This window comes from Pinus tabuliformis, chromosome Q, assembly GCF_031772625.1.
Source record: "Pinus tabuliformis cultivar Carrire ecotype Pingquan chromosome Q, CPIR1, whole genome shotgun sequence".
Classification (NCBI taxonomy): domain Eukaryota; kingdom Viridiplantae; phylum Streptophyta; class Pinopsida; order Pinales; family Pinaceae; genus Pinus; species Pinus tabuliformis.
In genome coordinates, this window is record NC_142296.1 from 310,884,303 (window position 1) to 310,898,555 (window position 14,253).

A 14,253-nucleotide genomic window follows, 5' to 3' on the forward strand; every position below is an offset into this window, starting at 1 on the left:
AAAACTTGGTCTCTAGTTTGCTGTAAACATATTATTTGATTGATCCTTCTTTGCATATCATTTGGTTCAGCTTGGCTTTCTTGAAGAAGTTTCATGACAGGCACCCCTAGTGATGAAGGAAATTTGGCTTCTAATCCATAAACCAACTCATATGGGCTGGTCCCAATTGATCTCTTGGTTGTCAGTCTATCTGCCCATAGAGCATTCACAAGCTTCTTGTGCCAATTCTTTTTGTTCTCTTCTAGCACTTTCTTTATGATGTTTACCAGGCTTTTATTTGATGACTCAGCAAGGCCATTTCCTTGGGGATAGTATGCGGTAGAATGGCCTAAGGTAATGTGAAATTTGTGGCAGAAATTCACCATTTTCTTGGATCTGAAAGCAGCAGCATTGTCTGTTATTATTTTGTCAGGGCAACCAAATCTAGCCAATATGTTGTTCTCCAAGAACTGAATGATTGTGGAATCATTTGCTTGTCTGCATGGAACAGCTTCAATCCACTTGGTGAAATAGTCTGTGGCTGTTAAGATCCATCTATGTTGGCCTGAAGATGAGGGATGAATTTCCCCAATGAAATCCAAGCCCCATTGTTGAAAAGGTCTCTCTGTTGCAATAGGCCTCAAGGGAAGTGGCAACAGCTGTCTCTTTCCCTCAAACACTTGACATTTATGACATGAGGTGGTGAATTTCTTGACATCAGAGAACATGGTGGGCCAGTAGTAACCAGCCCTTAGTATTTTATCCACAGTAGACTTCCAGTACAAGTGTCCACCACAGTCACCTGCATGAAATTCTTTTATGATATTGTCAGTTTCACTCTCAATTAGACAGTTTAGCAATATCCCTTCATGGTTTTTCCAAAATAAATTCCCATCCATAACACAGAATTTGGAAGTTTTCATTTTTAAGAACCTACATTTAGTTCTGGACAATCCTGGGGGAGCACACAGGTTTTGCAATACATAACATATATCAGAGTACCAAGGGGATTGTTCAAAGGCTACATTGATCTTTGGAGTCGCCAGCTCCGTTTCACTGTCCAGCTGGTTGATGTCTAGGGCTTGGAAATTTGCTTCTGTCATTAGTTTGGCCAAACCTTGCCCTTTTATTAGTTTTGTAGGTTTTATCTCAATATCAAATTCCAAAATGCTGGCAATCCACTTTCCTCTTCTGCCCTCTAAATTTTCTTGGGTAAGAATGTCTTTGACAATAGGACTCGGTACATAAGCTATAACATGTGAATAAAGGATGTAAATCCTAAAGTCTTTAATGGCTTTGACCAAAGCATAAGCTTGCTTTTCCATGACTTGATATTTTAAAGGTGCATCTCTAAGAGCTTTGCTAAAGAAAGCAATTGGCTTCTCATTCCCTTGGTCATCTTTTTGTAACAAAACAACAGCAATAGTATGCTGGGAGGCAAAAGAAAAAATGATAAATTCTCTGTCAAACTGAGGATTGGTCAACACTGGGGTTTGGGTAAGGGCCAGTTTTATACCTTCAAAGGCTTGATTGGCTTCAACAGTCCATTTGACTTTTGAATCTTTCTTTAGCATGTTATTTAATAATCTGATTAGTTCTGCTAAGTTTGGGATAAACCTTCTCAAGAAATTGATTTTTCCCAAGAATCCTTGCAACTCTTTGACATTTCTTGGGTGGGTCATTTGTAGGATAGCTTGTATCCTGTCTGGGTCAATTCTAATGCCATCTTTAGAAATGATGTGGCCTAATAGTTTACCTTCTTCTAAACCAAACAGGGATTTCTTGGGATTCAAGGAAATCCCATATTTTCTGCATTTTAGGAAGATCTGTCTCAAATGTTTTATATGTTCTTGGTCTGATTTTGAGAAAGGTGTAAGGTCATCTAAGTATATGACAAGGAAGTCATGAATCTCTTTGGAAAAGGCAATATCCATTGCTCTTTGAAAAGTTGCCCCTGCATTTTTCAATCCAAAAGGCATTTTCACATATTTGAAGGTTCCCCATGGGGTAGTGAATGCTGTTTTGTCTTGATCATCAGGGTGCACCAGGATTTGATTGAAGCCTGAAAATCCATCCAGTAATGAGATCCTTGAGGCCCCTACCACTCTTTGGAGAATTTGATCCATTTTGGGTAAGGGATAGTTGTCTTTGAGGGATACTTGGTTCAGATTTCTTAGGTCCACGCACAGCCTTATTTCACCAGTCTTCTTTCTTGTAGGGACTAAGTTGGAGATCCATTCAGAGAATCTGATTGGTGCTATGATGCCTGCCTTGAACATTTTCTGTACTTCTTGTTCCATTGCTGGGAGAAGCATAGGATTGATTCTCCTCAACTTTTGTTTAAAGGGCTTTTGATCAGGTTTGAGAGGGATTGTATGCTGGATAACAGAGGTGTCATAGGACTTTAGGTCCTCATAACTCCATGCAAAGACATCTTGGAACTCTTTAAAGAGGTCAATGTATTTAGGCTTTTGATCAGGAGGTAAAGATGCAGACAATTTAATTATTTTGGGTTTGTCAATTGTACCTATGTTGCATTCTTGAATGGCTGCATTTTTGGTTTTCTGGGAATATCATTTGAATCAAAGATGTCCTCTAGTGGAGTTAGGCCTGTTGGTAGAAAATTGTCTTTCAGCTCTATGATTTCAGTTTCAGCATTGGCCACTTCCTCACAATTGATTGATTGAATTTGCTGAATGTTTTCCTTGTTGAAAATAGTTGGATTTAGCATTTGTTTTGCTGTTCTAGGTGATATTGGGTGAGTAGCTTTTTGAAATTGTATTTGTGATTGACTTGCTGTATCAAGTATTTGTGATTGACTTGCTATATCAGTGTCAATATTTAACCCTGCAAATTCTTGTTGCAGAGTTAAAAAATGGTTTATTTGCTTGTCATCCTCAAACACTTGCCAATCATTAACATTGTTCGGAATGGAGGGTCTGTGTTTTACCTCAGCTGTAAAACAATGATGGGGCTCAAAAGGCAGCTTGCAGGTACTTGCAAAGGTGGCTAAACTATGAGCATGCAGATTGTGGGTTCTAGGAATTTTGGTGATTTGGAATTCAGAGAAAAAGTTTAGTACCTCAGCAACAGCAGACCTATAAGTCCTTAGTCTTTTGTCATTGGTGACAAAGTTTCCCTTCACTTGTTGAATAACTAAATCTGAATCACCCATGATTGAAACCCTGGCAGCTTGTAAGAACTTTACTAACTTGAGGCCTAGTAAAAGAGCTTCATATTCTGCCATGTTGTTAGTACATCTGAAGTTCAATCTATAGGCTCTGACTTCTGCATGACTATTTTCTTTATTGTGTACCCAAACTCCAGCTCCTGCCCCTAACTTGTTGACTGAGCCATCAAATTCAAGGAACCATAGAATATCCTGTTGGGAAGGAGATTTAATGATCTGTTCATGGGCTGGCAATGTGAGTAGAAGTTGTGGTTTTTCATCTAGCTTGTCTTCTAGGACAGTTTCATCATTTGATTGGGTATGCTTGATATTTAGAACAACAGCAGTATCTAGTGTTTGATTGACTGTTGTTTCATGGGTGGTAATTCTTTCCTTTGAGTCTTCCTCCTGTATGAGTATCTTGGTTTCAACCTCACCTTTTGAGGGAGTTGTGCTGTCATTGAAGAGAATGTATGAGTCTATGTCTGAATGGACAGCATATATGGGAAAGTTTTGAGGCTTTTCTTCACTGCTGACCATGTATTTCATGAGTGTTTCTCTGTACAGTCTTTTTGGTTGCCCAAAAACAGAGATGGTGGCATATGACATGTCTAATTGTAGGGAACCTTGGAGTTTAGCTCCCCATGATCTTGATAACAACATCCCATACTTAGGTGGGATATCGGCAACTACAACATCCATTAGGATTGTTTTGTTGGGGTACTGAACCAGAGACACACATAAATCTTTTATGAGACCCAGACACTTGACTTGGCTGGAGTCAAAGGAAAACAGGTCCTTGTATGGTCTTGTTATGTCTAGATTCAATCTCTCCATGACTGCTTTTGGCATGAGATTGTGAGAGGCACCTGAGTCAAACATTGCATTATGTAATATTTTATCATGAATATGTAAGCTGACATAGAAAGGTAATACCCCTGTGACTACTGTTTTTCCATCCACTTCTAGGCCGAACAGTAATTCTGGGGTGTCATCCAGCACATTGACATCATCTTTGTTGCTAGTGAGTTGAAGGGACTTCTTGATCTGTTGTTTGTAGATGTCATGCTTGGCTAGTTCTGAGAGAGGAATTGCTATCTTTAGTTTGCCAATTTCAGTTTCTAGGTCAAAGGGTTTTTCAGATTGGGTCTTAGGGTTGTGGATAACAGTCCTTTCCTTGTTCACTAGATCTTCTTCTTGGTTTTTATCTTGATTTTGGGACTTATCCTTTTTACTCATCTCTTGAGGAGTAATATTTAAATTAGGGTGAGAGGATGAAGTAGCCATAGGCTGTTGTTTTAAGGACAATGGTTCAGTAATCTCTTCAATAATTACTTATTCTGCAGGTGAATTTGTTTTGTCATTAGGCTCTGTGACTATGGCTCTTTTAGGCTGCTGATTATCCTTTATCTTTTCAGGCTGGTTTACATTCACAGTTCTGCTCCTCAGCTTGTATTGTTTATGGACTTCATAAACAGCAGTGTCATAGCCTTGTTTAAAGTCAAAGGATTCACCTGATTTAGTTTGGAACAGTTTGATTTCATCGTCCTCATGATCTTTTTGTGTTAAGAAAACTTGACTTTCACCATCTAGACCCATTAAGTTAATCTCAGGATCTTCATTGGGCTCTGTTGATGTGGAAGTTTCTGCATAATTTTCTTGGAAAGGGGGTCTTATGTCTTGGTCAGCACTGGCCTTGCCAATATTTGGGTTTTGAGTTCTCCTAAAATTTGGATTCCTAGGAGGGTTGTTTTGTGGTGCTTCCCATGATGATTTTCTCTCAACCGATTCCACTCTGTCACCTAATCTCTTCATTCCAGTGAGTATTGCATCTAGCTTTTGATCAAAGGCAGAGGGTTCCTCTTTGAAAACAGTCCTCTTTTCCAACCTTGCTCTGTTTCTTTTGGCAATCAGGTTAGCTTCCACTGTGACAGCAACCCTTTGGGCTTCTGCAAGGGATTGAGGATCTCTTTCCTTCAACTGATAGGCCATGTCAGGGTCAAAACCATCAGGGAATTTGTACAAAGCTAAGTCAGGAGGGGGTCTTAAATTTTGTGGGATTGCGTTATATACATTGTTAAATCTTGCACAATACTCCAAAACAGTCTCTTGGGGACCTCTTTTGATAGTGTCATATTCCCCAAGTATGTGCAGAGGATCCTTCTTCTTCTCCCATCTGCTAGTAAAGGCTTGATAAAGCTCATCAGGAGTAGTGATGGAATTTGCATTCAGGGACCTAAACCAAGTTCTTACATCCCCAGTTAGGCTTTGAACAAACATCCTCATTCTGACACTGTCATCATCTATTTCATAGGTCTCAAAATGATCTTGCATCCTTTTTGCATGCTGGACAGCTGTCAGAGGGCCATTGGAGTCAAAATATGAAATTTTGGTTTGGTAATCTTGAGGTAGAGCTGCAGCATTAGCTGGTATTTGTAAGGGTGCATATCTGTTAGCCATGTTTACAGGGTTCTGAGGATTGACAGGGGCAGTTGGGATAATAGGAACAATAGGTACCACAGGGGTAATAGGTAAGGGTGAACCTAGAGTGTTGGTCAAGGGGATATGTGCAGTGGATGAAGATGTGAGAGGAGGACTTTGAGATGTGGATGGTGAACTAGGGGAACTAGGGGTAGACCGGAAAAGGACCTTGCATGGAGTAGAGATAAGGCTGGGATTATCTGAATCTGAAGTTAAATCAGCAGGCTGCTCCTGCCTTTGCTGCCTCCTGATGTTTCTAGGGATGGTATTTGGATTATCAACAATGATGGGTGGATTAGGGTCAGGATTTGCCCTAGTATGCCGTGGATTTTTCTTGGGAGCCAGCTTCTAACTATTTTTTAGGATTTTATAGGAAGTTTTTATATCTGCGAGGACTGGATAAAGATTCTGGAATGGCTATATATATTTCAAAGCTGAGATGAAGACTTACTGAAAAAGCTCTTCCCTAAAGCTGTCAATGTGACACAGAAACAGTTTTGAAGGCCTCCTGACTGATTTCAGGCTTGATTTGTAGCTTTGAGAGATGTATAGAAATTGGAAAATCCTAAGAAGTCCCCAGCGGAGTCGCCATTTATGTTAACACCCAGGTTGTTCCCTTTGACTCCCAAGGGAATACGGCCGGGGTAACCACTAACCAATCTTTGGACCACAGTTCCTAGCCAAACTGTAATCAGAGAGGGCTCTCTCTTTGTAATTTATCTCTGTTTTGTACTGATTTTAGGCTAGCTATAAGTTCAGGTTTGTTTAAGGTTTTGGTTGGATGATAATTTCAGTCAAGGTGCTTATGCATTCTCCAAAGTGTTCTAGTCCATTGGGCTATGGAGTCAGTGGTCCTTTAGTTATTTTGAGGTGCTGAGTGATTTGCTGTAGTGATGCTGCAGAGCAAGGTTAGTGTCTAAGAAATAAACTTTCATAAAGTGATTGGGTGGGTTGTGTCCAGTTTATGCAAGGCAATTAAGAATCTTACAGTAAAGTTTTGGAGTAAGACAGTGAGAATATTGACCCAGGAGCATTTAATAATTTCTAGGTGATATTCATACATATAGAATTAACAGCTACATGAGCAATTAAGAATTCATGTGCATAGTAATCCTGAAGACAAACATTTACAGTAGCAAAAATTGAGTACAAGGTGTAGTGAAACAAGTCCTGCACTATTCTTTCTTTTTGCTGCTAGCTTAGTATAAGATGAGTATGATTTGATAAACATAAGAAAGACAAGAACAGAGATTCAGAAAAAAAACTTGTTATTTAATCAGACAACACAGGGATTCTGCATCAGCACATGGAGCATCATCCAGACATCAAATATTTCAGGAAATCACTGAGCTTGTCCAGCCCTTTGTATTAGATAATTCAGAAAGTGTATAATACATTTGTCTCATCGAGAAAATTATCAACCCCTTATGAGTTACTCAGGGGAGTATATATACAAAATTTACATCAAAAATATCAGCGAATGAGTTAATATCTCATTTATGATATGCTAATCTCTGGAATGCAGTAGCTGAAGGAGTGAATGTTGCAGTAATTCCTTAATGCCTCAGCTATCAAAATAGTCAGAAGATATTTGGACTTTATGGCTGTTAGAGTTGGCTGGAGATGTGCTGTCTGAAACTTGGATAGTTGTGGTTGTCTGTATGATGAGTCACTTTTTAGCTGCTTTAACTGCTGACATTTGTCATGTTATTTGTCTTGTAGTGATCTGGAGCTGGCAGTGGCCGAATGACTGAAGCTACCGTGGCAAAATCTGAAGCATGAATTGCCACCAATCCTCCTTAGGCATTTGATGTCTGCGCATCTTTATCAATGTTTCCTCGGCCTCTGTATGTCTATAAAGATTGGGAGGGGTTTCAAACAAGTGATTCACTTCATTCTCAATGAAGAACATGCCTTCAAGTTTGTCATATAAGCTCTGCCCTGTGGGAGGCCCTGTTTGTTCAGATGAACTGCCAGATGCAATAATCTGATTTTCAATAGTGGTTGCCATTCTGTTGGCCATTTGATCTGGAGAGATCAGTTTTCCTGCACCACTTAGTAAGCTGGGCAGGCCTTTTTCTTGCAGCACTCCCATTTTAACTTTGTATTCCTCCACATCTGCTTGCATCTCATAGTACTTCCTCTCCACTGTTTGTATATAGTTCCTGAGAGTTAGTATCTTCTTAGCAGAGAGGACAGCCTCTGTTCTGTTGGGAATTCCTATAGCTGCCAATTCCTCCCTTTCTTGCCTGTTCAGGAAGTCTATCATTCTGTTTGCCTGCTCTGCTCTGTTCCCTAGCACTGTCTTGGCCTTCTGAATTTCTGCTTGAGCTTGGCCCATTAAATCCATCTGCTCATGCATTATTTTTATTGACCTCCATTGCTGTTTGATGGAATGGCCAATTTTGGCCCATAGGATTCTCTTTATTTCGGCCACAGCAGTCTCCAGATTCAACTCTTTCTCTAAGGCCTTTATCCTTTCTTTTTGGGTCTTTATTTCTCTGCCCTGTTCTGCTACAGTCACTTTGGACTTGTCATACTTGGCATCCAGTTCTGCCAACTTCTCCTTGGCCTTCTTTATTTCATCTGCCTGGATCTCCATTGCTTTGACGGCCTTGGTCAATTCCTCTACACTTGGGCTGGCATCTGGAGCTGCTGCTGTTCTTGCTGCTTCTGTTGTGGGTGCCACTGATGCCCCTGAAGTTGCCGTTGTTGTTGAAGTAGTTGGAGGAGCTTGAGAGGTGGATTCTGCCTGTTTATCTTGTAATGCTCCTTCCAGCTCTCTCTCCAATTCCCTGATCCTATGGTCTTGCTGCATTAGGAGGTCCAGTTGGTCCTCAGCCTGTTTTTGCTTTTGAAGTTCTGCTGTTTGAGGATGCTCTGTGGGCTGCAACTTTAACCTCTTCTTCAATGCATTGAGGTCATCATCTTTCTTCTTCATGAGGGCCTTCACACCCGTTGGATCACTAGGATCATGTCCTAGATCAATAATGATCTCCTCAAGAGACTTTATTCTATTGTCTTTGGCCTGAGAGGACATTCTCTCAAAATCCAACTGGGTGTTGGTGTTTTTCAGGGACTCTTTCAGCTCATGTGCCATGGTGGCCTTCTCTACCAAGGTTGCATAGACCATCTCCCCAGCTTGCTTATGGAGTTCAATCTGGTCCATGGGATGTATATCTCTGGCTAGGACCTCCACCCTTGTCTTTATAAAATCTGCAGCTGTCTTAGGCTCCGGTCCTTTGGGCTTAAAGTGGCTGAAGATTATCTTTTCCTGCTGAATGTCATACACCGACATTAGCCTTTCTTGCTGGGTTGGTGTTGCATCTATGAATTGCTTGTAGACCTCAGCCCTTAGCAGCTCATTTTGAGCCTTTATTTGTTTGAAAGAAGCCTTAGTGCTTTTGGGCTTCTTGGTCTGCTGGGAAGAGGAGGACACTTCCAAACCGAGCTGTAAAGTTTGCTCCTGCTGAAAGGAGCTTGTACCTGTATTCTGACTGCCCTCCCTGTCTTTTCTTGCACTGTCCAAGACATCTTCAGTAATGTCTTGTACCTCTGGGGAGTCTGCTCTTTGCCTTTTGGCTTCTGGCTGGTGGGAGGATCCACTAAGAGGAGTGGACTCTTCTCTATCTCTTTTTGTACCCCTTTCCTCATGTGCTGGGGTCTGCAAAATTAGGGCAGTTACTGGCTCAGTTTGTGGGGGTGGAATTTGCAGTGCTGGAGCTATTGGCAGCCCAGTTTGTGGTAGGACAGTTTGCCCTTGCTGCTGTTCTGGCCGCTGCTCTGTTTTCTGCCCTGTTTGCTGCCCTGTTACAGGGGCAGACTTTTCCTTCACTGCTTCCTCCTCTGCACCCATTATGCCTTTGCCTTTGTCTGTCAGCGGTGCTGATGTAGATGGCGCCTGTGGTGCAGTCCTTGTGGCCGAGGTCCCTTCTCCCACTGAATAAGGCGGTCTGAAAGGTACCTGCCGCACATAGTCCAGGTCAATAGTTTTTACAAGCTCCCTCCTATTCTTTAGCATTGTCTCTTCCTCGGTTAAATTTTCAACTAGAGTATCCATCTGCCATTCTTGCAGGTTGGCATATTTTTCAATATGTGGGTACTGGCAATGCTTAATGCCTATAAGCCTATACTTGTTTCTCCCAGCAGTGATGAAACCTTCAGGGTCATAATGGACCCACCGAAAACTATAGGACAGCTTGTATTTATCTTTAAGGACTAGTTCTGCCTCTTCCCAACCTTCTTTCTTGTTCATGATGAAGGGGCCCAACTAGTGTTTGAACTTGAGGTGGGCCTTCTTTTTGGCGCTGTGGAAATGGGTGAGGTTGGACTGAATCAACTGCCTGTAATACTCCAAGGCAAATAACCTCGTAGGTACATATTTTGGGAGCCTGTATGGACAGAGCTCACAGCCATAGATCCTAATGACGGTATGGTTCTCATATAGGTACCAGTCACCTATTTTATATTTTTTGGAAAGCTGCAGAGCTTTCTTTATCTCATTTGATATTCTGGGAGGAGGTGACCTCATCAATAGACAAGAGACTGGGTATACAAATTGGTCAACAAATTCACAGTAGGTATAGGGTGAATTTGTGACTTTGTGATAGACAGAGGTCCAGAAGATGACAGATCTTCTTTCCCCTTTGTGATCCAGCCTTCTGATGTAACATGGGAAGGCTTCAGAATGGTAGTACATGAACAGGTGGTAAATATAGGCCGAGTACTTGAAGACCCCCTGTCTGTCCACTCTGCTCAACTGATCATGAATCTTGTTAGCTATGAACTTAGCAAAGTTATATTTCTGGGCAGGGGGTTGGCGTGGGCTGTAAGCAGATAGCAATACCAGCATTGTCTTATCCACATGCTCACTGTTTTTGTATCCCAACACATAGGAAATCATGTCCAGTAAAAGCCTGCCTACATCATTGAAATGGACAGCCAGGTAGGGAGGTGGCCCTGTAGGCTGGCACTCAGGTCTCATGAAATTCCTGGTGACCTTTTGAATCTCCTCACTGTTCATCTTGGCACCAGTGTCCAGCAAATAGTTCATGGAAAATGGGATTAGCAACTCTGTCTGATCAAAATGCAACATTTTTTTGATGGACTCAGCATTAATGTAGAAAAGGATCCTCCCAGATGGAGTGCTAATAGCTTTGTGCTGCTCATCATAGTTTTCAGCACATAGGTGAATGATTTCAAGGAAGACATTTACAGCTGGGAGACAATAGTATGGTAGGTTTGACTCCCATATCCCATGTGTACCATGACCATCCTTATAGTCCTCTCTTAGTTGAGTGAAGGTCTGCAAGAAGTCCCTGCTACCCTCAAAGTCTTCAATAAGATAGTCCTTGTCAGCAAATGCCAAGGCCTCCAGCTCTTTATTGGGTGGATTTAATGGAGCAACACTGAGGGATGAGGATGCAGAGGCTGCCATGATATAATCTGAATTTGAATAGGTAATGGAAATGGTTTGGGAAGTCTCTTTAAGAGTTTCAGTGATAGGTCAAATGTAGACACAGTCTGAGGAGTTTTTCTCAGTGAAAAAATGCAGGCTGGTTTCTGCAGTTTGCTGCAAATTCACAGGGATGTGAATTGCTAATGGTAAGTTGCAGAGAGTATGAGGTTTCCTTTGGCAGAGATTGAAGCTGGCCTGTACTCGGCAAAAGGGAACAATGCCGAGCACCTCGAGGAGAATTTTACAGTTTCTGGCCCGCGAATTGACTGCTTTGATGCTGAATTTGTGGTTCTGGGGGTCACCAGGTCAGCTTAGCTTGTTTTAGGTAGTAGGTGCAGAGTTTATGTGGACTTCTACAGGTGTTTTAATGGCAATTTTACAGAGAAAAGGAATGCATGGGTGAAAAGTAAGCTTTACGGTGAATACCTGGACAAACAAGCTTGAAAGCCTGCGCGCTGGACCGTGAAGGCTTAAGGCAGTTGAATTCTTGACTTGTAGCGGTCTGAAACATGAATTTGATGGCTGGAAACGAATTTTCGCGGCAGCTGGTTGACAACGGCTACGTCTTTTGCGCGTGAAAATGACCACAAACGGCTAATTTGGTCGTTTATAACGACAAATTTGGACAAAACGTACAATTGGCGCTTTTCCGCCGATGACGTCAGCATGACGTCATGGTGGGGCCCCGGGTACGGAGATGACGTGGCTGCTGAGGTGTCGGCCAGGGTGGCAGGACACGGTGGCGGGTGGATAAGGTGGCATGGTTACGTGGAGGGCCACACGGCGCGGGGGCGGGGAAAGGCGCTACGTCATGCTGACGTATTGATGACGCAAGGGGAAGGCGGTAACAGGATGGTGGTAAGCGGGTTCCCCGCACCACCTTTGGGCAAAGGCGGTATCAGGGAGGGGGGCTCCTAACAACCCCAGCGTTTGACACGCGTCCAAGGTACGGCGCCCAAAACCACTTTCCCCGGACGCTAAAGGTCGGCAGGTCGGGGAGCGCAAATGACCGCCCACCGTTAGATTTTGGGCGGCAGGGATCGGACGGCTGGCGGGTCCTCCGACGTATCGTGCAGGTTGGGGGGTCCCGCTGGTTTATTTAAATATTCAATTAAATACCTTCAGCGGAAAAACTTTAGGATTGTGGGTTTTCGTGAGTTTTTTGGGGTTTTTTGGGTTTTTCAAGGGTTTTATAAGGGAAAAGGGGTTTAGGAGTGGGCTTAGCAGGGCGAAAAGGGTTTTCTGTGGCATTTTTTAGCAGAAGGAAGGTGAGGGCTTAGGGGAAAGGTTATCACTCCAACCAAAGGTTAAAGCAATCCTATCACAGGGTTGACCATAGTCCCAGTTGGACCACAGTCTCCCTAAACAACTTATTTAGCTATAGTGCCAAGGGGGGATATTTAGATAATGCTGGGATTTATACACCATAGTGTTATTATAGTAGGGAAAAGGGACTATAGGGGATTTAAATAATAGAGTTAGTGGTTAATATGGATGAAAGGGGTGGATGAGGAGAAATATCACTAAGTTTATTTGAAAATCACTTAGTTTAGGGAGTAGATCAAAATGAAAAGAATTTTAGACAAGAAATGTGGCTTTTGAGTGAACAAGAACCACCATGAAACCATAAAATTTTCCATGCATCTCAACTGATGAGGGGATGTTAGTAACAAATGGGAAAAGGGAAAGAAGGGAGGTTAGACATGCTTCTTTGCTTTGCTGCCATCTGATGGAGAAGAACACCTTCTCAATTCATTGATTTTGCTTTGTGAAAATGGGCCAACACACATTCCATTGTAATGAATGACACTTCTGCAACCCCATCTGCCTACCCATCTACTTGCCTAGCATTTTTTTGTTTCTTCTTGGAGGGTGCATTTAGACTTGCAGACCCTTTGTGTGCCTTTTCTTTTCCTTTGGCTTTTTCCTTTGACTTCGTATCTAGTACTGCCCTTATTCCTTCCAAGGCCCCAGATTAAGCAGTTGGGAACCTTATTTCTCTACCTAGCTACTTGTCTGCCAAGATTAGACAGTTTGGACAGACTTCTTTCTCTATTCTACAACTGAAAATTTAAAACATGGCATGATCCAGATTAGGCTGTTGGACCATCCATCAAACTTTAGACAACATCAAGCTATATACACAGATTGTTTTCTTTTGGGAATATGTGATCTTTGCATGACCAAAGCAGAACATATTTGGAACTCTTCATTATCAATCATGAAATATGAAACCTATTGGTATAGGTAGCTAACAACCGATACATGTATGATAAAAGAAAATCATGTTGTAAACATCCAATAGTGGAAATTGTAAAGAATGCTGTTAAAAACACATGCATATATCTGATAATAGCAAGAGCGATCAAACAACAATTCACATAAATAGAATGAACTCAGACATAGATAATAGTACCATATGAGCTGCAAATCATTCCCAATATCAATTGCTATTTGAATTCCTTCTTCCGACGCAGAAATACTTTTAAACAAAGGCAGTAGTGCACATTCACATAAAAGCTTCGTTATCAAAATTGGAATAATTGGCCCAGTCTTTATAAAAGAATATGCCTGAAGTACAGTAGTGCAACTTCAGGTTTAAGTCATATACAAAAACTTAAGACCCTTTCCAATGCATTGAAAGGGTCTATAAATACTTGACTAAAGCTAGCTAACTATGAAATTAAAATCCTACTTAATTAGCACAACTTGATTTGGGAGTATCTTCCTCATAGCAATCTGGCAGTCGGAAACATGATTCATCACTTAGGATGTTTGGCTTTCGACCTGAGTTGGCATATTGCAAGCATTGGTTCCACTTCTGGAGGTCGGTTGAGATGAGAATTGAGTTGGGCAGCATAGGTGGCATCTTGTATATCAAGAATGATACACCCAATTGCATCTGTCAGGCACTTGAGGGCGGCTTTGTGGCTGTATGGTTTGACTAGGAACAACCAATAGGTGTCCCAAGTCAAACTGTTAATACCTGCGATCAATTTCCCATTCTTCTCCAGCTCTTGATAACATGACTGCTCCAATGTTTTAGCCGATAGCAATTTACCTGGGGTACATTGAGAGATCATGTTAGATAAGTAGAGAGTATCATTAATCAATTCAACCAAATTACTTGTGGTTAACTTTCATCTAGAAACTACTCTCTCTGCCT